This window comes from Lygodium microphyllum, chromosome 24 (assembly GCF_053477565.2).
Source record: "Lygodium microphyllum isolate KBCC chromosome 24, Lygodium_microphyllum_v1.1.10, whole genome shotgun sequence".
Classification (NCBI taxonomy): domain Eukaryota; kingdom Viridiplantae; phylum Streptophyta; class Polypodiopsida; order Schizaeales; family Lygodiaceae; genus Lygodium; species Lygodium microphyllum.
In genome coordinates this window covers 109,374,545-109,397,635 of record NC_141158.1, presented here as the reverse complement: position 1 = coordinate 109,397,635, position 23,091 = coordinate 109,374,545, and the positions used below count along the sequence as shown (strand labels likewise).

At 47.7% G+C, this 23,091-nt stretch overlaps 1 long non-coding RNA gene across 4 annotated transcripts in view; it reads right to left on the bottom strand.

Annotated features, from left to right (window-relative positions):
- The window catches only part of LOC148015510 (uncharacterized), a 170,023-nt gene that overhangs the window by 49,645 nt on the left and 97,287 nt on the right, over nucleotides 1-23,091 (bottom strand). The window contains exon 3 of one of the 4 annotated variants that reach the window (XR_015688390.1): nucleotides 19,128-19,421. The exons of 2 other annotated variants lie outside the window; for them this stretch is intronic. This is a non-coding gene — a long non-coding RNA (uncharacterized LOC148015510). Of the gene's footprint in view, nucleotides 1-19,127; nucleotides 19,422-19,467; nucleotides 19,590-23,091 lie in introns of those variants that run through there. One more of the 4 variants, XR_015688389.1, reaches the window with a different exon arrangement.

Below are 23,091 nucleotides of genomic sequence, written 5' to 3'. Positions count from 1 at the left end.
AGTGGTGCAAAAGAAACAATTGCGGTTAGAGATTCGACACTTGGAAAGGGCCGAGGCAAGAGGAAGACCACCAATCATTATCCTCCAAAGAAAGACCTTGCATTTGAAAGGTGTCTTGTTCACCCAGCCCTCCATCACAGTTGCCTTCCACCATGACTGAGATTTCCGTAACCCCCATACAATATTAGCTTTAGTAACCAGTCATTGATGATCTTTAATCAGAAGATGGTACACCTGGTTAGCCGAGGCCTTTTCCAAATTCAACCGACTTGCAAGGACCCAGTCCTGCCAAGGACGATCCACCGCAAGGTTAGGAAAGGGGTGCCTGCTCTGGAGCACTAACAAAAGTTGTTCCCATAAATCACGGTATCCACGAGGGATTTTGAAAAGCCTCCTGGCAGTACGAAACGATATGAAGACATTACAACTAGCAAGGGTGGCATCTGCAACCGAAGTCAAGCCCAAACGGGCCATGCGGTTAAATTTTGGTCTGAGCTCATATTTGCCTTCCCATGAAAGTAATCTCGAGGCTGCCAATAATTCCAGTTGAAAAGAGTTAGTATGTAAGCGGTCCTCCGCTGGATGCCAACGCACCTTTTGGAGAACCAATCGTCAGGAGCCGACCAAATGAACAAGCAGGGATGAGGAAGGACTCGAAAATCGAGAGTCTGCATTAAGAACATGCCACCACGAGCTTCGAATCTGTATATTACCATGTAGAAGCCCGCGGTCCTCAAGAAAATAACGGGCTATAACGGCCCACGGGTGATGCTCCACACACATGGCACGAAAAAGAGACCAACAAAGTGCCCGCATATGAGTTTGGGCATCCAAAATAGCCCCACCACCCAGGCGTTTGGGGGTACATGTACGCGACCATGAAATCCACGAAATACTTGCATGCAATGAATCCTTCTTCCATAACATGAAATGAATGGGCCGAATGAGAGCATTCAAAGTAGTAGGAGTTCAAGGCAACAATGGCAAGAAATATGTGAGCATTGGCAGCATAATTGTCTGAGCCACTTTGAGGCGAACATGGAAGGGCCAAGCTTGCGACTTCCAATACAGAAACTTCGCTGCCAGTTTCTCCGTGCAACTGAGAATGGCTGATTTGAAAGCATTGATACAAAGACCAGAAGCATGACCAAAGAGCGTCCAAACATCTAATGCCTTGCGAATTTCCCTGTCCGCACGCAAAATCATAAACCTGTCATCAGCCAAAGATTGACTAATGAAGTGCTAACCAAAAGGAAGAGACAATCCGGCCAACTGAGTAGAAGCTGCCATAGAAGATAACATCGAAAGAACCGGATGAGTCTTTAGGGCAAAGAAGAGAGGACTCAAAGGACAACCTTGTTTCACAGAGTGTGCAAGGACAAAGGTCTCTATAACACCACCATTTAGCATAACTCGCGAAGAAGCCGCCGCACTAATGGTGTAGATCAAGCGGGACATCCGAGTGCCAAAGCCCATAGTAGACATAAGTTCTGCAATGAAAGACAAGTCTAAATAGTCAAAAGCCTTTTCCAGATCCAATTGAATCAATACCACTTTCTGACTAGAGTGCCTTGCATAGTCAATAGCCATTTGCACATTTAAGATATTATGCAGAATGTTGCGGCCTTTAACGAAACCATATTGAAGAGGATGCACAATGGTCGGAAGATGCTTGTGGAGCCAATTCACCAGCACTTTGGAAAAGATTTTATACATCGAACCCATCAAAGAAATTGGTCTCCAATGTTGCAACATTGACGGCGAAGGAACCTTTGGAAGCAATTTGATAAGACCTTCTTTCCATGAAGAAGGCATGAACCCTGTTTCCCAAACCTGCTAAAACATAGCCGTCAAAGGCTTCACCAGTTGCGGAGCAGAACTCTCAAAAAATTCATTGGTGACACCATCCCAACTGGGACTTTTATTCTTAGGCAGGCGCAACAAAACATCCATAACCTCCTCCTCACAAATATCTGCCTCCAAAGTAGTTTGGATATCAAGTGGAACTTGATGTCGGACCAGATCATAGAAGACTGAACGTGCATGTGTAACCTGGTCAGAAGGTGATTGAGAAGAACCAAGAAGATCTAGAAAATAATTCCTGCACATAGTGACAATAGTCTGAGGGTCACCATTCGACCTTCTAAATTCTGGAGTCTAGTCATATTTTCTCGAGCAGGAGAGGCATGCAGCGCGCGAAATAACTTATGAGTTTGACAAGCACTATCTTGCAAATTGTCAATCAAAGTTTGCAATTTGGCCTGCTGATAAGATTTCAACTGAAACTCTTTAATAAGATCAGCCAAATGCATTGCCAATGATAGCAGAATTCATCATCTGGAGTGTCCACCAGCAGAGAACGAACCAACGCCAGTAAGTCCTCTGCTGCGTGTTGACGCCGCCGACAAAGAGAGGCAAAGTCCAATAGAAATCCGGACCAAGGGCTGCCACCGTTTGGTCAATAAAAGCCATATCCAGACCAGCCAAGCTTCTCACCTCTCTCTCTCTCTCTCTCTCTCTCTCTCTCTCTCTCTCTCTCTCTCTCTTTGTACAGATCCATGGGCAGGCGAGTCAAAACGCTGCCTCTTTGATAACTGTCAGACTTAGGGTTTACAGCAGCTGGGCGTCTCTTTCTCTCTCTCTCTCTCGCTTTGTAGATTCTGCAGACCTGCAAAACCAGGTGACTGCAGGGCTGCAGCCACAGGACGGCAACAGGGCGCCTGTGCAGAACAGGACGGACTCGAGCAGGGGAACCCCAGACCAATAGAGCAGGTGAAAGTAGTGGGCGTCCGCAGTGCGGCTCAGCAGGCGATTGGCTGACGTCATGACGTGATGTCCCGTCAATAGGCGCAGCAAGTGAGACGTCCAGGTGAAGGCGATTGTCTCTCGCACAAAACAGGGCGTCAGCGGACGGAGGGTCACGGCTAGCACGCACGAGGGGTGGACAAGGTATTTAAGGCAGAAGCGGGGAGCAGTGAAATGCGGGGGCAGAACGGACCCAGCACGAGTCTGCGGGGTGAAGTCAGGCAGGGCACAGGGCAGGAAAACACGTCCGCGCGTCAAAAGAAAGCCGAACCGCCATCTCTCTCTCTCTCTCTCTCTCTCTCTCTCTCTCTCTCTCTCTCTCTACTTCTCTTTGTGTTCGTATTTCTCTTCCATTGCACTCTCACATAATATCATCGCCTAAGTGAGGACACAGTCAGGAGATTTCTTGCAGAAGAGCAGGTTTTTATCACGGAGAAGCAGCCCAGATTTCCAAAACTCAAATTTTTAGCCAGTGTTTATAGCGTTTATAGCCCAAACAAGTGGTCCACTGCCCGTTTACATCCCCAGGCAGGCAGGCGACAATCTCCAGAAACCTAGAGGCATCAACTTTTGCATTTTAACCAAAATGAAAATTTGTGTTTTTGGTAGGTACCCACTTTCTAGTACAGGCGTTAGCATATTTTTGCAGGTGACAGCTTCCTCAACCTTCACAAATTTTTGCTATGGGCAACATTTTTTTTTGCAGATGATAGCTTCTTGGTGTTAGGTGACAATTGTTTCTCTATCAAACATAGTTGTTTGGGAGATTGCAGGTATATATGAAGATGTCCTATCACCAATTCTTTGCTGACTCAAAGGATGAGCTCTCTATTCCTTCCTTTGAGAGACGGAGAGATTTCCATGCTAGTTTACACGATGAATAGAGGTCACCTAGCCCGTTTGTATGGGATCCCTCTCCTCTCCATTCTCTCCATGTTTCACAGAAGGGCCATTCTGCTAGCCTTCATATGCCATTCATGTCACCCTCTATATAGGTGCCCATGCTTCCTTCTTTGTCCAATGAAGACTGGCTTGATGGTTCAAACTACTTCCTGTGATCGTGTAAGGTGGAGTGTATCCTTGATACCTTTGATCTTTATTACCCACCCTATTCCCCGTCTAGTGGAGGATCCCATCATTGGATCATCGATGGATTGTGTGGCCTTATGGGATCAGCTCAACTCTGAAGCTCGATCTTTCCTCTTCATGAGCTTACAAGATTCTGTACTAGTGCATGTGCACAGGTTGCAGAAAGCAACGGAAGTGTGGACAAAGCTTACTTCTTTGTTCCATCAGAAAACTTTTGCGTATTGGATTACTCTCGAGAGCTAAAAAATAGGAGAGTTCTTTAGGTTGACTCCGACCTGGAGAAGTCTAAATGCCCATATTGTGGGAAGGGGATACATCCAGAGGAGAAATGTTGAAAGAAGTACCCTCACGTTCATTATTCGGGAGCGAAGGATGGAGCTAAAATGTCAAACCTTCTACCTCTACTCTAATGGCTACCCATGAGTCAATGTTCTTTTATCTTGTTGACTTGGAGGATCCTTCTTCAGTGGTTGCCTTATCTTCTGAGAGGCCTTGGCCAGTTGATAGTGGAGCTTCTAGTAATATGACTCCAGGAGGTGATTTGTTGCATGTCTATGCCCTTCTTAGGGTCAATGTTGTTGACATTGTTTCAGTGCCTATTTGTGGTGTTGGCGCTTTGCCTTTTATTTCTTGACCACGCGTCGAGCTCCCTTTCGTAGGCCCTTTATGTTCTAGACTTGGGCTTTCCACTTCTCTTAGTTTATGTACCTGGGTTGTCTTCACCGAGCGGGCCGTTTGTATGGAGGATTCTTCTACTGGGGCTGATGTTGCGACAAGTCGGCAGGAGAGTGGGCTTTACAGGCTCCATTCCCCTGCTCTTATGTAGGGTCCTCCGAGTCAGATGTCTATTGCTACACCCATTCCCGCATGTGCAGTATCTTTTCCATAGGTTAATTCCCATACCAACACCTATGAAGGAGGCATTGCACATTGGTGGCAAGCCATGGAGTAGAAGTTAGAGACTATTGAGCAAAATGAGATACGGCAACTTGTGCCACGGTCCATTCATAGGGAAGTTATTGGAGTCAAATAGGTCTTCAAGTCCAAGTACCACATTAGTAGCACTCTCAATAAACAAAAGGCACCATTGGTTGCCAAAGGTTTTACACACAGGCTTGATGTGGATTTCAAAGACACCTTTGCCCCTAAATCCTGTATGCATAGTATTTCTACAAGTCTTGCCCTAGCTAGCAATTGACAATAGGAGATGGCCAATGTATGAGCTGGATGACAAGTCCAACTTCTTAAGCACTAATTTGTAAGAACATATCTATGTTGAGTAACCTACTAGGTTTTCATGTTTAGATGGTAAGGTATACATGTTAAAGAAGGCTCTTTATGGCTTTAAGTAAATGCTTCTCATACATGGAACAGAAAGGTTGATTCTTTCCTTCACGAGAAATTTGGGTATCGGAGATCTATATCTGATCCAAATTTGCATGTCCACACTTCAATAGCAAGATGAGCATTGTTCATGCTCTGTGCACAATCTTATTAAAAAGTATTTAAAATATCAAAGTAAACATCTTATCTTTAGCACTAGGAGCACTCGAGAGTTGATATACTCACATATAGTTCCAGAAGCCTCACACCAAACTATGGTTGTTTAACACCCTAGTCACACGTACACTAGTATATGGAGTAGAGATCCTGCTCGTCACGTCGCGCCTACCCTCGACTGCTCCCTCGCGCAAGCCTTGCCTGATCCACGCCCGCCCGCTTGTTCCTGCCCATTGCCATCGCTCGCTGCTCCCTCCCCACCGCCTACAGCCCATTGCCCCTGCCTGCTGCCCAATGGTGCCTGCCCTGCCCGTGACCTGCGTCTGCGGCCCAGTGACGGACTTGCTTGGCGTGCCGCCGTGTTGTCCCCTCTCCCCCCTAGGCAAGGCCCTGCGTCCCGGCCCCTAATCCCCCCGCAATGCCCATGCCTCCTCCACCCTACAACCCCCGGCCTTGTCTAGCAGACCCACCACCAACGCTCCCCCCCTCCTCACCATCACCCTCCCCGTCTACCCCCAATTGCTCTCTCCCTTTGCAGTAACTTTCCCCCCACCGGTAGCAAAGCAACGTGATAGGCAGGTTCTCAGCAGGGACGCAGAATGAAAACCTGTGGTCAGATACCGGTGCATTCTACGAGTGCCCCCCAATCAAAAATTTTGCACATCATCCTCTCTGAGGAATAGCTCTTAGCCATCTGTGCCACAGAGCTGGAGTTAAAAGAAACAACGATCTTTGGTCAGGTCGTAGGACACTCCCCATTGAGGGCCTAGCTTTGGGATTGGCTTTACTTCACACCACGCATTGGCACAGTGCAGATCGCCGAGGCAGTCCTTATGGGTCAAGGGATCTTCATGGTTCGACTCACCTTTGTGGATTCAGCTCGTGAGCTAGTAGATAGCTCACTCTATGCCTCCACAAAGGGGGTCATTTACATGGTTCCCTAGTACATTGGCTTCACAGTGGAGACATTTGCGCTCCATAACAGGTTTCTTAGACATCCGGTCACTTTACTTTTCTCCGAACTAGCGGTAGAGTACCGCCAACTAATGGATTACTTTGGATGGTTCTTCGGCACAGTTCTTCTTGCCTCCTTCGTGGATGTAGTGACAGTTGCAAGAGTCCCAAAGGTACGAGTGGCCGTGAAAGATACAAGAGTATACCAAAGTTCCTGGATATTGAGACAGGAGGACACTCCTTTAGGTAGCAGGTCATTATGATTGGGCAACCAAGGCAGTGCTTGCGTTGCCATGACTTTGGGCATCAAGTAGCAGATTACATGTGCTTCGGAGCCAAGGTGGACGCTGATGGTTTTACACGGGTCCAGAGAGGACAGAGAGGGAGATGGAAGGGGGGGCCACTAGACATAGCCATGGCAGCAAGGAGCAGGAGGGCGAGCGACGGCCCCCCTCGCAGCCCCCCTTGCCCGTCCCACCTGGCAAGACCACAGTCCCCCACATCCACCACCTGCATCATAGGCTACCTCACTCGAGATCCCACAGCCCCCACACCCACCCACCCTTCTCCCCATGGATCCCTCACGGACCCTAGCCCACGGCCCCCCCTTCCAGGGCCACTGGTCCTCCCCCACACCCGCCCTGTACCTCCGACCACCCCACCATCCCTTGATCTTCCTTCCCCCCACCATCTCCCTCGTCGATCAGGCCCCCTGATCCGCACCTGGTATAGGTGATCCCCCCCTTGCCCATTCCCCCTCTTTCCATAGGAGGTGATGAGCCACATACACCTACATCCTCCACTCACCAACAGCCTTGCCTCCCCTTCCCACATAGCCACCAGCTCATCTGTCTGTGCCCATCACACTTTCTCGAGACAGGCATAACTGTTACCACATGAATTTTTTTGCAACGGTCTGTGGTTCTACTTGAGAGTTGTGCAGCATGGAGAGTTTCGACTACCTCTGGAGGTGGGGATCTTCATGGTACAAAAGTCAAGGAGTAGCAAGGTCCATCTACTAGCACCACCGAATGGACCAAACTATGGCTTCTTCCTTCAGACCTCTCACTCAGGGGACTAGACGATGACATAGATAGAGGAGGAGGTGAAGAGTCAGGTGGCAAACCAGATCTCCCAGTGGATGGGAGGAGGAGGACTAGCAATATTTTCACAGCAATGGCTAGGTTGTATGATGGACATTAACTAGTGGGTTGGTTCCAAGGTCCCACACTTGAGCATTATCTTTCGAGCCCCTCCATAGTGGAGAGCACCAATGGATGTGATCAAGTGGCCCTTGGCATAGGCTTCCCATTTCTACCAGTGTACAGAGTCACGACTCTCAACTTGACTGATAGATGCCTTGGTGGTACCACCTGGAGCATCTATCACCCCCATGGTCCCACCCAAGGGCCACCATGGGGAAACGGAGTTCGTCGTCCTGTGGCAAAGCGTATCCGCATGTCCCATGACTCTTCCTCTTCATCAGTAGCTTCCACACTAAATAGATGCCTATTCGGTCAGTCACATGTTTCCCTATGAGCTTACATCTTGCATCCTGGAATGTGAATAGTCTCCACTACAGTGGGGCACGTGGTTCTAGGAATTTGATTGTTCAGTAGGAGTTCTGTTAAGAAAGAGAGAGATAGTGTAGAGGAATGGAGAGCTCAGTCATGCTCTCTATCTTCCATTCATTATTCCATTGTACTTCTCCACTTACTAAAGAGTAAGTTATATACTAGGTTTCACTAACCAAGACTAACTTTGGTTAGGTCATAGCAACTAACCTGACTTATTGAATGTCCAACACATATACAACTAGACACAGCTAAGATACTGTCAGTCACACACAAGATAATGAGCTTGAAGTCTCAACACCCCCCCTCAAGCTCAAGACAAAACCTATACATTAAGTAGCTATCGGAATTGGCTGAACTTATCTTTACCCAAAGACTTGGTAAAGATATATGCTACTACTCATCCATCTTCACATGCATAAGGTCTACTTTCCCTGCAAGAACCATCTCTCTGATAAAATGGTAGTGTACCTTAATGTGTTTAGTCCTGGCATGATACATTGGATTTCTGGCTAGGAGTACACTACTAAGATTGTTGCATAACAACGTCACTGGAGCATCCACTTGTATGTCCAAATCAGTCATAAGCTTGAGCAGCCATGCAACCTCACATACTGCCAATGCAGCACCCCTGTACACTGCCTCAGTGCTAGACAATGCAACCATTGGTTGCTTCTTGCTGCTCTAGCTGATCATTCCACTTCCAAATCCAAAGGCATAACCACTTGTAGATCTATGATCATATGAGCATCCTGCCCAATCCGCATCTATGTAACCTATGAGTTTCAGGACCTTATCCTTCTCATAGAACAGCCCATGATCTACAATGGACTTTACATACCGCATAATCTGTCTAACAACATCCAAGTGTGGCTTCTTGGGCTTCTGCATAACTGACTTATGAGCCCAACAACATAACGCAAATCAGGCCTGGTGATGGTTAAGTAGATCAATCTTCCAACCATCTGCCTGTACATAGTCACATAATCAATTTCAGCTCCAGTGCTAATGTCTAACTTGACATTCTGATCAAGAGGTGTATCGAGTGGTTTACATTCAGCCATGCCATATCTTTAGCATTTCCATGGCATAGTGTTTCTGCATTAGCCATAAACCATTTTCAGCATTGATCACCTTAATACCCATGAAATACTTCAGTTCACCTAAGTCTTTTGTATCAAATTTAGATTTCAGCATTCTCATAACATTCTGTATCCCCAACATAGATAACCAGCACTACTTGCCTTTTTTGTAAACAGACTATGATCAGCCCTGCCAATAGTGAATCCCAAACTCTCCAAGTAACTGCTGATCCTTGCATGCTAGGCTCTCAAAGCCTACTTCAGCCCATACAATGCTTTTTTCAGTTTGCATACATAATGCTGAAAATTAGGGTGTACATACCCTTCAGGTTGATCCATATAAACATCCTCTATTAAATCACCATTGAGAAACACATTCTTAACATCCATCTCCTATGATTTCCAACCTTTAGCAGTAGCCAATGCGATCACTGTTCATATGGTTGCCATCTTGTCAACCGGGCTGAATGTTTCCTCATAGTCTAACCCATACGATTGAGCATATCCTTTAGCAACCAGCCTAGCTTTGTACCTCTCTACACTGCCATCTAACTTGCATTTAATCTTGTAGACCCATTTGCAGCCAATGATCTTCTTTCCTTTTGGCAGTGGCACAAGATCCCATGTTCTATTTTCAGCCAAGGTAAATATTTCCTCATCCATAGATGTGCACCAATTTTTATCCATCATTGCTTCAGCATATGTAGCAGGTTCTTTGACCTCCATTACTTTTGCTATGTAAGCATAATGCTTTGCAGAATAACCACTGTAAGTCAGCCTATCCACAGGGTACCTGGCTCTCTACAAGCATCTAAGTTGTGGTGCACTACTCGATCCCCCTCTCTCATGAGGCGGAATGTACCTGTTTTGCCTAGTGCCAGGCGTATACAGAGTCAGAATACCAAGCTCACTATCTAGACTGTTAGCTTAGTCATAGCTTGAAGTCATCCTTCCAGGTGTCATCACACCAGATGTATCATCAATGACTTTTTATTTTCCTTTGCTGTCCACCACATCATATCTCCCCCTCACTGACATAGTGGTGTCAGTGGATGATGAGCTAGAGCTGCACAATCTCCCTGTCCATGGAGATACCGTCGTACCACTAGGGCATGTCACTGCAATACTTTGTTGTGAATCAACTGTAGAAACATGTGTAGAAGGCATATCTGATGGCACTGCAGCCGGTGATGCATACCAAGAGGCCATCTCATCAAAGATAACATCTCTACTGACTAGTGTCTCTCGAGTAGAGGGATCGTAGCATTTATATACCTTCTTCTCTTGAGAATAACCAATAAAGACACACTTATGCGCTTTCGCATCTAGCTTCTACCTCTTCTCATCAGGGATGTGCACATAAGCAAGACAGCCAAATACTTTCATGTGACTGATATCAGGCTTGTAGCCATACAACTTCTCAAATGGGGTCATATCATGAATACCTACAGTGGGAGTCCTGTTCAAGAATAGCTACATGTAAGCTACCTACGTATGCCATTTTCAAACAAAAAGGTGTCAAAATTATTTGATACATACTCCCCATCATTGTCAGATCTCAAACAAGAGATATAGCAATCAAATTCCTTTTCAACCTGCCGCTTAAATTGTTGAAAAACAACAAATACCTCATCCTTTTTTTTTAGTATATAAACCCAAGTACAGTGATTGAAGTCATCAATGAATGTCACATAATACTTAGAGCCTCCCATAGATGCATTATGGGTTGGCCCCTACACATCAAAGTGAACCAACTGCAATGGTCGCTTACTATTTCTCACATGCTTGACAAATGGCAACCTTGACTATTTACCAAACTGACAAGCATCGCAAATATGACCAATATCCTTGTAAGCAAACTTGGGTAGACCTCTAACAAGCTGCTTTTACTGCATCATTTGCAGCCATTGAAGATTAACGTGGCCCACTCTTTTATGCCATATTTCTAAATCTCTAACTGTACCAGAGCCATGGGCAAACATGGCTACTTTCAACTGTGGCAAAGTGGTATCAAGAGTAAACATCCTGCCATTCCTATGACCGTGAGCAATCAATTTGTAGCCATTACCAAACTCCTCAATGAAGCAACCATGCTTATTAAACCTAACATGCAAATTTTGCTCAGTTATCTGGCCCATAGACAACATATTTTTAGTAATTGACGGGACATGCAATGCATCATGTAAGTTCTTTTTGCCATCATGGATTTTTTTTTTTGCAAATAAAATGTGGCTGATTATATTACTTGGAAAATTTGATTACAACGGAGTGCTCATGCTCAACAGACTAGCTGGAGCTAATGAAAGTCACAAGTCCATCATGTGTACAAGCCTCTCAAGGCGGTCTAGGGGGGATGGGGGCAAGAAGCCATGGAGGGGGATGTATCGCCTTCTGGGGCTGCTTGCTTGCATCACGAAAAACAGGTCCTGGCTGCCCCAAGTGCGCATGAAATGACCTCGGAGCTCCTGACGAGCCCTGGATTCGCCCTACACCTGATCCCATCGGCCGTGGAGGGAGTGGATGATGGAGGTCTAGAGTTTTGCTAAAGTTGCATTTACTGAAGGTCTCTCTCCGCCGAAAGCCTCCTAACACCACGCCTTCCAGATATGCCAACCACTAAGACTCCCTATGATCTCCCATACCTCAAAGCAGTCTTCTGTGGAATCCACTACATGGCGGATGGGTGGAGCCTCCAAACCGACCACTGCGCATGACCCTGCCTTGATAATGAATATCGTGTCCTATATCCTGGCCTCATACAAAAGGTGGCGGCCCTGGCTAACTGCCTACAAGCAGAAAGCTCCCCATGAGATACATCCAAGGCTGGGTGCTATACGGCGAAGGATGCGGCATGCACCTCTCCACACGAGTTGCACAGCCTCACATGAGCTGCACCGCCTCCCACGACCAAAGGCAGTGCTTTGGTGTTTTCACAGGCTACTGTGTGCAGCACACAATCTCCCTCGTGCATCTGGACAAGCCAACTTCCCACCGTTAAGCCTCCATGTGCCACCAGCCATAAGATATATGATGCCCTCCTCGGCCTCCAACTATCCCATAGGCGGTGCCAGAAGGTCCGTCGAAAAGGCTTTGTGATGGCGTGCTCCGCCCAGTGCCTACTACATGACGGCGCCCAATCCATATCCTCTTACATCAGTACGTGTCTACCAATCTAGGAATGTGTACTCCAGGAATCTTGGTGGCTTCTTGGCGACCGATGTGGCCAGCCATAGCCACTCTCCCGAGTTTCACTCTAGCTCATCAAGTGGCCTGTCCTCCCATATCCAGAGGCGCTACTCCCTGAGCTCTTGCCAGAAGACAAACGGGTCCAACCGCCATGTCTTCCCCTGAAGGCCAATCACCCAAATTCTCCTCCATGAGAGGACAACTAACCCCTCACCCTACAGCCCTCTGTCAAGGGCCAGATGCCCCCCATCTTGTACGGTGAAGGTCCTAGGTGGAGCGCCGCCCACTCTACCTAGCACCTGTAGGGGGATGTCTACTGGTGAGAACCTAGCGGCCCATACGTGGGCTCTATCGGCTCTCATCTTGGGGGAGCAAGCCACTCCTAAGGTATTGCTGCATCTATCTCCCTTCTTAGCTCCACTCCTCTCTCGCAGCCTAATACTCACTGTAGCATCTTCTCATCCACCATCGTGTATACCTCCCGCCATGTCCTAATGGTACCAGCAGGGCTGGTCTCCCAGCCAGCCCACTGGATGTGGGGGCGCTCGCCAAGCTATGCTTCTTCTTCTGGATCTTTGACCTGGGGGTTCCACATTACCGGCTGACAATCTATCTCCTCTTGCCAACATGGGGGGCTCTGGATTCGGGCCTTGAGAAGGCCCTACCATACGCGAATCAAGCTGCGTAGGAAAGGTGATCTGGGCGGGGTGATCTAAGCTGACATGAAGATCCATCTCAGGGATGGCCTCCACTCACCGCCAAGCCTCGGTCTACAATCTTGAAGACCCTCCTGCAATAGGACCTTCCATGTCTGCCCTCCTGGTGTGAGGCCACGGACAACTAGCTTGCCCAAGAGGGCCATACTCTAATACTCTGGATCTATGATCCCCAGGCCTCCCTCTGACCGATGTTGTATGATGGTCGCCCACGCTACCTTGGCCTTGGAATCCTTGGAACCGTCTGATCCGAACCAAAGGAAATTCCGCACTAGGCGGCAAAGCTGTACTACGCAAGATGAGGAGAAGCACCAACACGAGGTGATGTACCAGGCCGTCGCTAAGAGAACGTGGTTAACCACCAGGGCTCGGCCTACTAGTGAGAGGCGAGCCATACTCCTATAGGTCAGCTTCCTCCGAATAGAATCGAGGACTGGGAGAAACTGCTGGGCGGGAGTGATGTCGAGTCCCACCTAGAACCCTATGTAACAGACGGTTTTGCCCTCTGCTCACCCATCTAAATCCTAGGTGAACGCCCCACTCCATGCTAGAGTTCGGGTTTGTGAGAAAACAAACCAAATTTTGCTAGTTGATTTTTGCTCCTGCTATAGAAAAGAACACCTCAAGAGCCATCCTCACTCTCTCAAGCATAAACTCATCGTCCTCTATGTAGAGTGCTATATCATCTGCATTCTCTGAGTCTAACAACTTAGTCTCCTCTCTCACGGGAAGTCGAAGGCTGGGTAATCCGCTCACACGTGACCTGAGGAAATGAGACATCGCCTCTTCAAAGAGTAGAAACAGGTACGGGGGGCTATGGGGCAGCCCTAGCGCACCAATCTGTCCAGTCAAAACTCCACCCCTCGCCTACCATCTATGAGAACCCCGCTGGTGGGGCCGATCTGTAAAGTACGGAGACCCCGCGAATCCAAGCTTGGGGGAAACCCAACCTCACCATGGTGCCCTTCAGGAAATCCCAATCCATCCTGGCATAAGCTTTCTCGAAATCCAAGAGTAGTACGGCCAGTCTCTACCCACTGTACTGCGTCCACTCTGTCGCCTTAAAGAAGGTGAATACATTGTCCAGCATGCTCCTATCCTAGACAAAGCCTGTTTGTGTGTCATGGATGATTTCTGGAAGCACGGGGCATAGTCAACTACCAATCATCTTTGCTAGTGCCTTATAGGCTACTGATAATAAGGTGATTTGTCTCCACTGGGAAAGCTCCAACCGGTCTCCCCCTTTGGGGAGAAGACTGATAAGGCCTGCCAAAAGACTCCCTGGCATTTGTCCTAAAGTGAAAATCTCATGGAAGGCCATCAGGGGGTCCTTCACCACCTTCTAGTAGGTGGTGAAGAATGCCTTAGAAAGGCCATCCTCTCCCGGGCATTTCTGCCTGTCCTGTGTATGGAAAGCCTCCTCTAGTTCCTTTTCTATGAAGGGGGCTAGAAGGGAGTGTCCCATCTCCTCTGTGAGGAGGGACACGATGTGATCCTAGACCTGCTGCCTACATCGTTGTCATCTAGTTGAAGGTGTCTCCTGCTGGAAAAGGCACCTGTAGTAGTCTGTGGCAACCTCCATCACCTCGTCTGGGCTAGAACTAGTCCTCCCATACTGATCTCGAAGGCTGCATATTTTCTCTCCTGAGATGCAAGGCTGGTGCACTTGGAAAAACTCTCTACACCTCGTATCCCCCTTCTGCATGCCTAGAAAGCTGTGCAGGTGCGGAAAGAGAACTCTGAGCGCCTGTTATCTAAGCCAGCAATGGCTGCTCATGCGCGCGCCTCCTGTGTGTAGAGGGTGGGGTCCCTTGGTGTCTCCTGTAATAGTCTCTGCATGGCTACGAGGTCTTGCCGTAGTGCTCTCTCCTCCCAGCTCTATTGCCTGGCCTGTATGGCTGCCTCTTGGCAGATATTACTCGACTCGGCTAGGACCTCTACAACCTCCTCTGCAACCCAGTCCCTCGTGTCCCACTCCTTGTTCCAAATCTGCTCTATCTGTCTCGTCACCTCCTCCCTCCTATAGATCGAGTCAGGGATCCGACAGGATCGTGTATCTAGGGTAGATACTAGGGGATGAAGTGTCAGGAGAACTGGAAAATGGTCGGACAATGTGGTACCTGCCACTGCCCAATCTGGCCTCCACGAGAGCCACGCCACTCTCCTACATAAAACCTATCCAACTGCTCTAGCAAGACTCCACCTAGCCGCCTGTATCCCCGAGAGAAGTCCAGCGAGCTCTCCCTCCTGTGGAAGGCAAGGTCTCTCCAGGCATCGCGTGCTCCTACTGCTAGTAGAAAGATCTCCCATACCTCATGCTCCTCCCCAGCCATGCCCTGGTAGTTCCTGCCTCTGCCCTGCTAGTCCTCCAAAGCCTCCAGGTTGTTGAAGTCTCCTCCAACAATCTAGGAGTCCACCTCTAGGAGTCCATCCGAGATCTCCACCAAGAACCTGCTACGTGCCCTAACCTCGGTAGGGGCATAGACATTGAGGACTCCAAGGAACGAGTCCCCAATATCCAATCTGATCCCTAGAACCCTCCTTGCCACTATCATCCCGTGGTCTCGTACACACGTGGTGAGACTCGGGCCGATAGAGGTGCATACGCCTCCACTCCTGCCGTGGGCACCTATGGCGTTCTCCCAGTAACTACGCAAGCTCCCAGTAAGTACCTTTCCTACCCGCTGGGCTTGGGTGGGCGTGAGCTTGTGCTCTTGTAGAGGTAGGATGTCGATCCCTCCGGCAAGGGCAGATTGCAGCTCCTACCGAACAATCAACTTTCTAGAACCACGGGCCCCATTGTAGTGGAGAGTGTTCACATTCCAGGATGCAAGGTGTGTAAGCTCATGGGGAAACCTGTGACTGACCGAACAGGCATCTATTCGGTGTGGAAGCTGTTGATGAGGAGGAGAAACTATGAGGCATGCAAGTGCGCTTTGCCGTAGGTCTGGATGGTGAAACCCAATCCCCCAAGGTGGCCCTCGGCTAGGACCATAGGGGTGATAGATGCTCCAGGTGGTACTATCAATGCATCTAACAACCGTGCTGAGAGTCGTGACTCTGTACATTGGTAGAAACGGGCCGCTTGTGTGCCAGGGGCCACTTGATCACATCCTGCGGAGCTCTCCACTGTGGAGGGGCTCGAAAGATGATGCTCAAGTGTGGGACCTTGGCACCAGCCCACCTGTTAATGTCCATCATGCAACCGGGCCATTGCTGTGCAAACAATGCTAGTCCTTCATCTCCCATCCACTGGGAGATGTGGTCCTCCACCTGACTCCTTAACTCCTCCTCTATCTATGTCGTCGTCCAATCCCCTGAGTGAGAGGATTGAAAGAAAAAAGCGTAGTTTAATCCATCTGGTGGTGCTAGTGGATGGATCTTGCCCTCCTTGACTTACGAACCACGAAGATCCCTACTCCTGTGGCAACAACTGTGCCTGTCTCGGGAAAGTGTGACAGACGGCAAGGATGGATGAGCTGGTGGTTGTGCGGGAGGGGAAGAACTATTGGTGCAAGGAGGATGTAGGCATGTGTGACTCATCACCTCCTATGGGGGGCGGGGGGTGGGTCTGGGGGGGATCACCTGAACCGGGGGCGGATCAGGGAAGGGGTTCTTGGCAAGGGAGGTGGTGGGGGGGACGAAGATCAAGGGATAGTGGGATGGTCCGAGGTACATATGGTGGGTGTGAGGGGGGGGGGCCCTGGAAGGGGGGCACGTGGGCCCGGGTTAGTGGAGGGGGCATGGGAGGTGGAGGGTGGGTGTGGGATCTCAGGTGAGATAGTCTGTGGCACGGGTGGTGTATGTGGGGGGGTGCGGTCCTACTGGGTGGGGTAGGCAAGGGGAGCTGGGGAGTGCTTTGTTGAAGGGGCGTTACTTGCCCTCTTGCTCCCTACTGTCGAGGCTGCGTCTGCAGAGCTGGCTGTGGCCGTCCCTGTCGTCTCCCTCTCTGTTGTCTCTAGATCCGTGTAAAGCCATCAACGTCGAGCCACCTTGGCTCCAAAGCGCGTACAGTCTGTTGCCTGATGCCCAAAGTCATGGCAGTGCAGCCACTGCCCAAGTTGCCCGGTCACAGTGACCTACTGCCTAAAGGAGTGACCTATTGCCTCTATCTCCAAGAAATTGGGTATACTCTTTGTGTCTTTCACGACCACTCGTACCTTGGGGACTCCTCCAGTTGTCACAGCATCCGTGAAGGAGGCAGGAAAAACTATGCTGAAGAGCCAACCAAAGCCCTCCACTAATTGGTAGTACTCTACCACCAGTTGGGGAAAAGTAAAGTGACTGGGTGTCTGAGTAATCTGTTGTGGAGCTCAAATGACTCCACTATGAAACTGCTATACCAGGGAACCACGTGAATGCCCCCGTTCGTGTGGAGGCATATGGCAAGCTCTCCACTAATTCACGAGCTGCGTTCGTAGAGGTGAGACGAACCATGAAGATCCCACGGCCCATGAGGATTGCCTCCACGATATGCGCTGTGCCAATGCAGCCAATGTGCAACGTGGAGTGGAGCCAATCCCAAAGCTGGGCCCTGGCTAGAGAGTGCCCTATTACCTGACTAAAAATCATTATTTCTTTAAGCTCCAACTCTGTGGCGCGGACGGCCAAGAGCCGTTTCTCAGAGAGGACAATGCAGAAGGTGTTTGACTGGGGGGCACTTGTAGAATGCACTGGCGTCTGAGTTACATGGACGTTGCTACTGCTAGGAGCCTCTACCTCTAGGGATAGATCTCCCCATTTCTGAAATTTCCACCTCCTCTTCCATTTGAACCTTGCTGGTTATTATTGCCATAAGATACATTTTGCAGGCTTTCTCTTCTAGAACCATAACCTCTACCATGGCTGCCACATCCACTTCGATGCGAATAAAAGACAGCATCCTTGCTCTTGGAATTGCTAGAGCCTATAGAGCCAATCCTAGTTTAATCTCTTCATGAATGAGCAATGCAACCAGCTCATTGAAATCTAGCATTTCAGTCCGCACAGAGATGGAAGTATCAAATGACTTATATTCAGATCTCAAACCATTTAATGTCACTGCAACCATGTCTTCATCCTCAACATGTGTGCCAATGGATGCTAGCTAATCCGTAATAGTCTTAATCTCTATGACATAATCCTGTATAGATCTACCTTTTCTCTCTATGTTGTTGAATTTCTGCTTTAACTGTATCTATCTGGCACTGGTAGTTGTGCCATAATACTTGATCAATATGTTCCATGCATCTGTTGGTGACTTGCAATTCATGATGTGCATTACCATAGCATCCGAGATACACAAGGATAACCAGTGTAGCACCCTACAAGCTCTTTCCAACCAAGCTCGGTGCACTCATTTTTGATCAGCTATAGGATTCCTCTCTGGAATTTCAGGTTCAGCTTCAACACTTGTCACCAAGTCCCAATATCCTTTACCTATCAAGAAGTTCTTCATGCGGAACTTCCATATGGCATAATTATTGTTGTCAAGCTTTTCCCCCACTATTTGGGTTATGTTGTCGGTTCTGTCTACATTTGCCATGTTGCAAACAATGCCTAACTGCCTGCGAGACTTCCTGCGAGCCAACAAGTCTAACTGACCAACTGCAGTCTTTGACTATTTATGACAAATATCTGCATTTAAGTGTCTGCTGTAATCAGGGTATTTCAGCCCTTTGACTTCTCAAGACCATCCACAAACATGTGGCATAACCTGTAGGCACATTAGTCAACATATAGACCATGTAGTTGTTGTAACTTTGTATCATGCAACTTCACTGTAGTCAACCAAACATGCAGTCTGAAATCTACAGACTGTCAATGACCAGCAGCTCTTTCAAGGCCAAAATTGAGATGTATACATGTCATACATGCTCCAAAAACTCTCAAACATCTGCTAGTAATGTGGAAATCCATACATAATCATACAGGCAAAATTCAGTTCATGTACATCAAGTACAAGTGTCAAATGTCCTGCTTGCAAATTGGAGTCAGTCAATACTATGTCAAACGAGATTTATCCAACTCCAAAATTTCCTCAAATTACTTCATACATGTGCTATCAAATGTAGGGTTCAATACATGACCATATAGACAACCATAGACACTCTGTCTTCAATAGACAATGTCATAGAATGCATTCCCTGTTTATAACTAGCCAAAAAAATATCAATGTATTTATTTCCAGCTTCAAACTTCAGCATTCATGAGCATTCAATATTCATCTCAGTCCTCCAAACATTCAGCAGACATATGCCATGTCATACATTTGATAGAAGCTAACCAATGAGTGTTTACTGTCCACAGTTTTATGACAGTTTTCAGCCTGTCATACACTTCTAGATCTGAGTATTTTCTTCTAGAAATTGCAACTCAAATGCATAAGCCACAATACATATGTCTTCTAGGATGTATCTACACTTCAATGGAGCCAAGAATGCATGTCAAATAGCTTCAATGCTTCAACCAAGATCTAGTGTATGCTGTATATTCACTGTTTACAGTAGTTTATTCTTTGTTCCCGGTCTGTGTACCTGTAGATCAGTTCATATCTCATCTCCAAGTCAAGCATTTGCATGTCAGGACCTTCAAGTACCTTCTAAAGTGTGTATGAAAGTTGTAGATAATTGAGCAGTGATTACTTTATTGATTTGCAGCCATGGGGAACAGTTTGGACAGCAAGCGCAATCACGTGATGCAGCCTGTGGGTGTATTCAACAAATCTTCAGCACATTGATGATCAATGCTCTCTCTAGTATGCTCACTGAAGCCTCCAAATGCTCCAGACAAGACCAGACAACCTCTCCTTCAAGCAAGATGAAATACCTTCAACACATAGCTTGTAAAACACCAATGGCAGGCAGCTTGCTATTCACAGAAATCCTTGGCCTTCAGTCTTCAAGTCTTCTTCCAAAATGCTATCCACTGCAGAGCCCATTCATGGCTCTAATACCATGTTGAGAGAGAGAGAGAAAGAGAGAGAGAGAGAGTAGAGGAACGGAGAGCTCAGTCATGCTCTCTATCTTTCATTCATTGTTCCATTGTACTTCTCCACTTACTAAAGAGTAAGTTATACACTAGGTTTCACTAACCAAGACCAACTCTGGTTAGGTCACACTGACTAACCCGACTTATTGAATGTCCAACACATGTACAGTTGGACACAGTTAAGGTATTGTCTGTCACACACAAGATAATGAGCTTAAAGTCTCGATAAGTTGCAGCTGGCCCTTGCTGGATGGATCGACATCCTACTTCTGCAGGAGCACAAGCTCACCCTCGCCCAGGCCCATCAGGTAAGGAAGGTACTCCTAGGCAATTCACACACTTATTGGGAGTATGCCATTGGTGCCCATGGCAGGAGTGGAGGCGTATGCACCTCTATTGGCCCGAGCCTTTGGCCCAAGCCTTACTGCCTGTGTACGTGATCACGGGGCGATTGTGGCAGGGAGGGTTCTATGGATCCGATTGGATATTAGGGACTCGTGCCTCGGAGTCCTCAATTTCTATGCCCCTACTGAGGTTAGGGCACACAGCAGGTTCTGGGTGGAGATCGTTGTAGGACTCCCAGAGGTGGACTCCTAGATTATTGGAGGAGACTTTCCTCCTCGCAGTAGCAGCATGGGATGCCTGGAGGGACCCTGCTTTCCACAAGAGGGAGAGATCGTTGGACTTCTCTTGGGGATACAGGCGGCTGGGTAGAGTTTTGCTGGAGCGACTGGACAGGTTCTATGTGGGAGAGTGGGGGTGCTCTTGCGGAGGCCAACAGGTAGGGCAATTGGCTAGCGCTACTTTGTCTGATCACTGCCCGGTCCTCCTAACACTCGATCCCCCAATTTCAGGCCTAGACACACGGTCTTGTCGGATCCCTAACTCAATCTACAGGAGGGAGGAGGTGAAGAGGCAGATTGAGTAGCTTTGGACTAGAGAGAGGGATAGGAGGGACATGATCACAGAGGAGGTTGTAGAGGTCCTAGCCGAGTCGAGTAGGATCTGCCAGGAGGCAGCCCTACAAGCCAGAGGCAGCAAAGCTCAGAGGAGGAGAGAGCACTCCGACGAGACCTAGTAGCCACGCAGAGACTTCTCTAGGAGGCACCAGGGAACCCCACTCTCCATGCATAGGAGGTGTGTGCACAGGCAGCCCTCCCCGGTCTCGAGGATAGGCGCTCCGAGCTTTCCTTCCGTACCTTAGTAGCTTTTTGGGCACAGAAGGGGGACACGATGTGTAGGGAGTTTTTCCAAGTGCATCAGCCTCGCACTAGCCCAAATGAGGTGATGGAGATTTCCACAGACTACCACAAACAATTTTTCTAGTAGAAGACAGTCTCAGTCAAAGAACATGGCTATAGACACTAGGTTTGGAACCACATCCCATCCCTCGTCACAGAGAAGATGGGTCGCTCCCTCCTAGACCCCTTCATAGAGAAGGAATTAGAGGAGGCTTTCTATACACAAGATAGGCAAAAATGCCCGAGAGAGGATGGGTCTTTCTAAGGCCTTCTTCACTACCTACTGGGAGGTGGTGAAGGACCCCCTTACTGCTGGCCTTTTAGGAGATTTTCAGCTCACAATGGATGCCAGGGAGCCTATTGGCAGGTCATATGAGTCTCCTTCCCAAAGGGCGGTGACTATGCCCCGTGCTTTCAAACAACATTCATGATACATAGATAGGTTTTGTCTAGGATAGGAGCATCCTAGACAATGTCTTCACCTTCTTCGAGACAACTATTTGGGCCCAGCACAGTGGGCAGGGATTGGTTGTACTTCTCCTGGATTTCAAGAAAGCCTACGATAGGGTTGACTGGGACTTCTTATAGGGAACCATGGTGACGTTGGGCTCCCCCCAGGCATGGATCCACGGGGTCTCTTCTCTCAATTTTTAGAGCAATCAAAGTTTGGAGAGCTGTAGCAACAAAAGAAGATGCATGTTTGCTGATTTTTCACAATGAACAGCAAGAGGAGAGTGTTTTACATTTGTCCTGAGGTCTTGGAGAGCCAAGAATCAATCTCTCTCTTCTCCTTTCTCTCTCCCAAGTTGTATGCACTTTGTTTTACAACGGATCAAAATTAGGATTTGCTGTTTATAGCAGTTCATTGGCTAGGGTTTGTAGAAATCAGGCATTTTGGGTGTGGAATTGCTTGTTGAAGACATTTCAACCACAACCCCTAATTTCCCCCTTGTTTTGGATCTCCAAATCATTGAAGATTAGGGGAAGCAATTAAGGAAAATATATTCAAGCATGCATATTTGGTTTTCCAGCCATTGAAAGCATTAAATTCAGCATCCAATACCAACGCAAATGCATGCTAGAGATTGGGGTTTATGGGCAGCAGGGTTACATGTTTAAATTACTTTAAATTGAGTTGGTTAAGGAAATCTCTAAGGTTGTTGGACAATCAGGGCTGAGGCCTCATTCGAAAAATTGGATTGGTCTCAGATTGAGTTTCATGTGAATTCCTCATTGATTGCAATGTGGCGGAAGTGAGAGACTAGGGATGCGTTTCTCAATACCTCACCAACCTTGACCAGTGACAGCCGAGTTGATCACATGGGTAGGTCACAAGTGATTCATGTAAAGGATCATCTTTAATATTAAAGAAATACCATAAGAGGTGCTCACCTTGAGGGCCAATCTAGTGTTGTCTACTATGCAAGAACGCTCTAGCTCTCAAGTTCTTTGTGTCATTTATTTTCTTTGCGGAATTAAATAGTGTGTGTGCGGTAAGTTATGTTTAATGTCCTATATATTAGATCTATAGTCTAGTTTCATAGGGCCGGCTTGTCCAATCGACTACTTTTAATGTAGGCTGACTACCTATTTTTAAATTCTTTTTTAAGCCTATTTTAGGCTTTTGTCTACGTAATCTCTGCTGTCACTTAATTTTGTGCAAGTTGAGAGACCTTCTAGCTACTCATATGCACATAGCCTCTTGTACATACTCTTACCTTCTATATTCACCATTCAATTTTCTACAGTCTTCAATCTCTCTCTCTCTCTCTCTCGTTCAATATTAACATTTATCCCAGTTGTACACTTGTGCATTGTAGCACTCTAATGTGGTATCAGAGTAGCATTAATGGGCTAATTGATCCTTGGTAGACTTGAAGAGAGATTTGAACGCAACACCAAGACTGAATTTTAAGTGTTCTAGAGCAAGTGGGGAGACTTTACATCAGCACTAGCCTAGAACAAGCAGAGACAT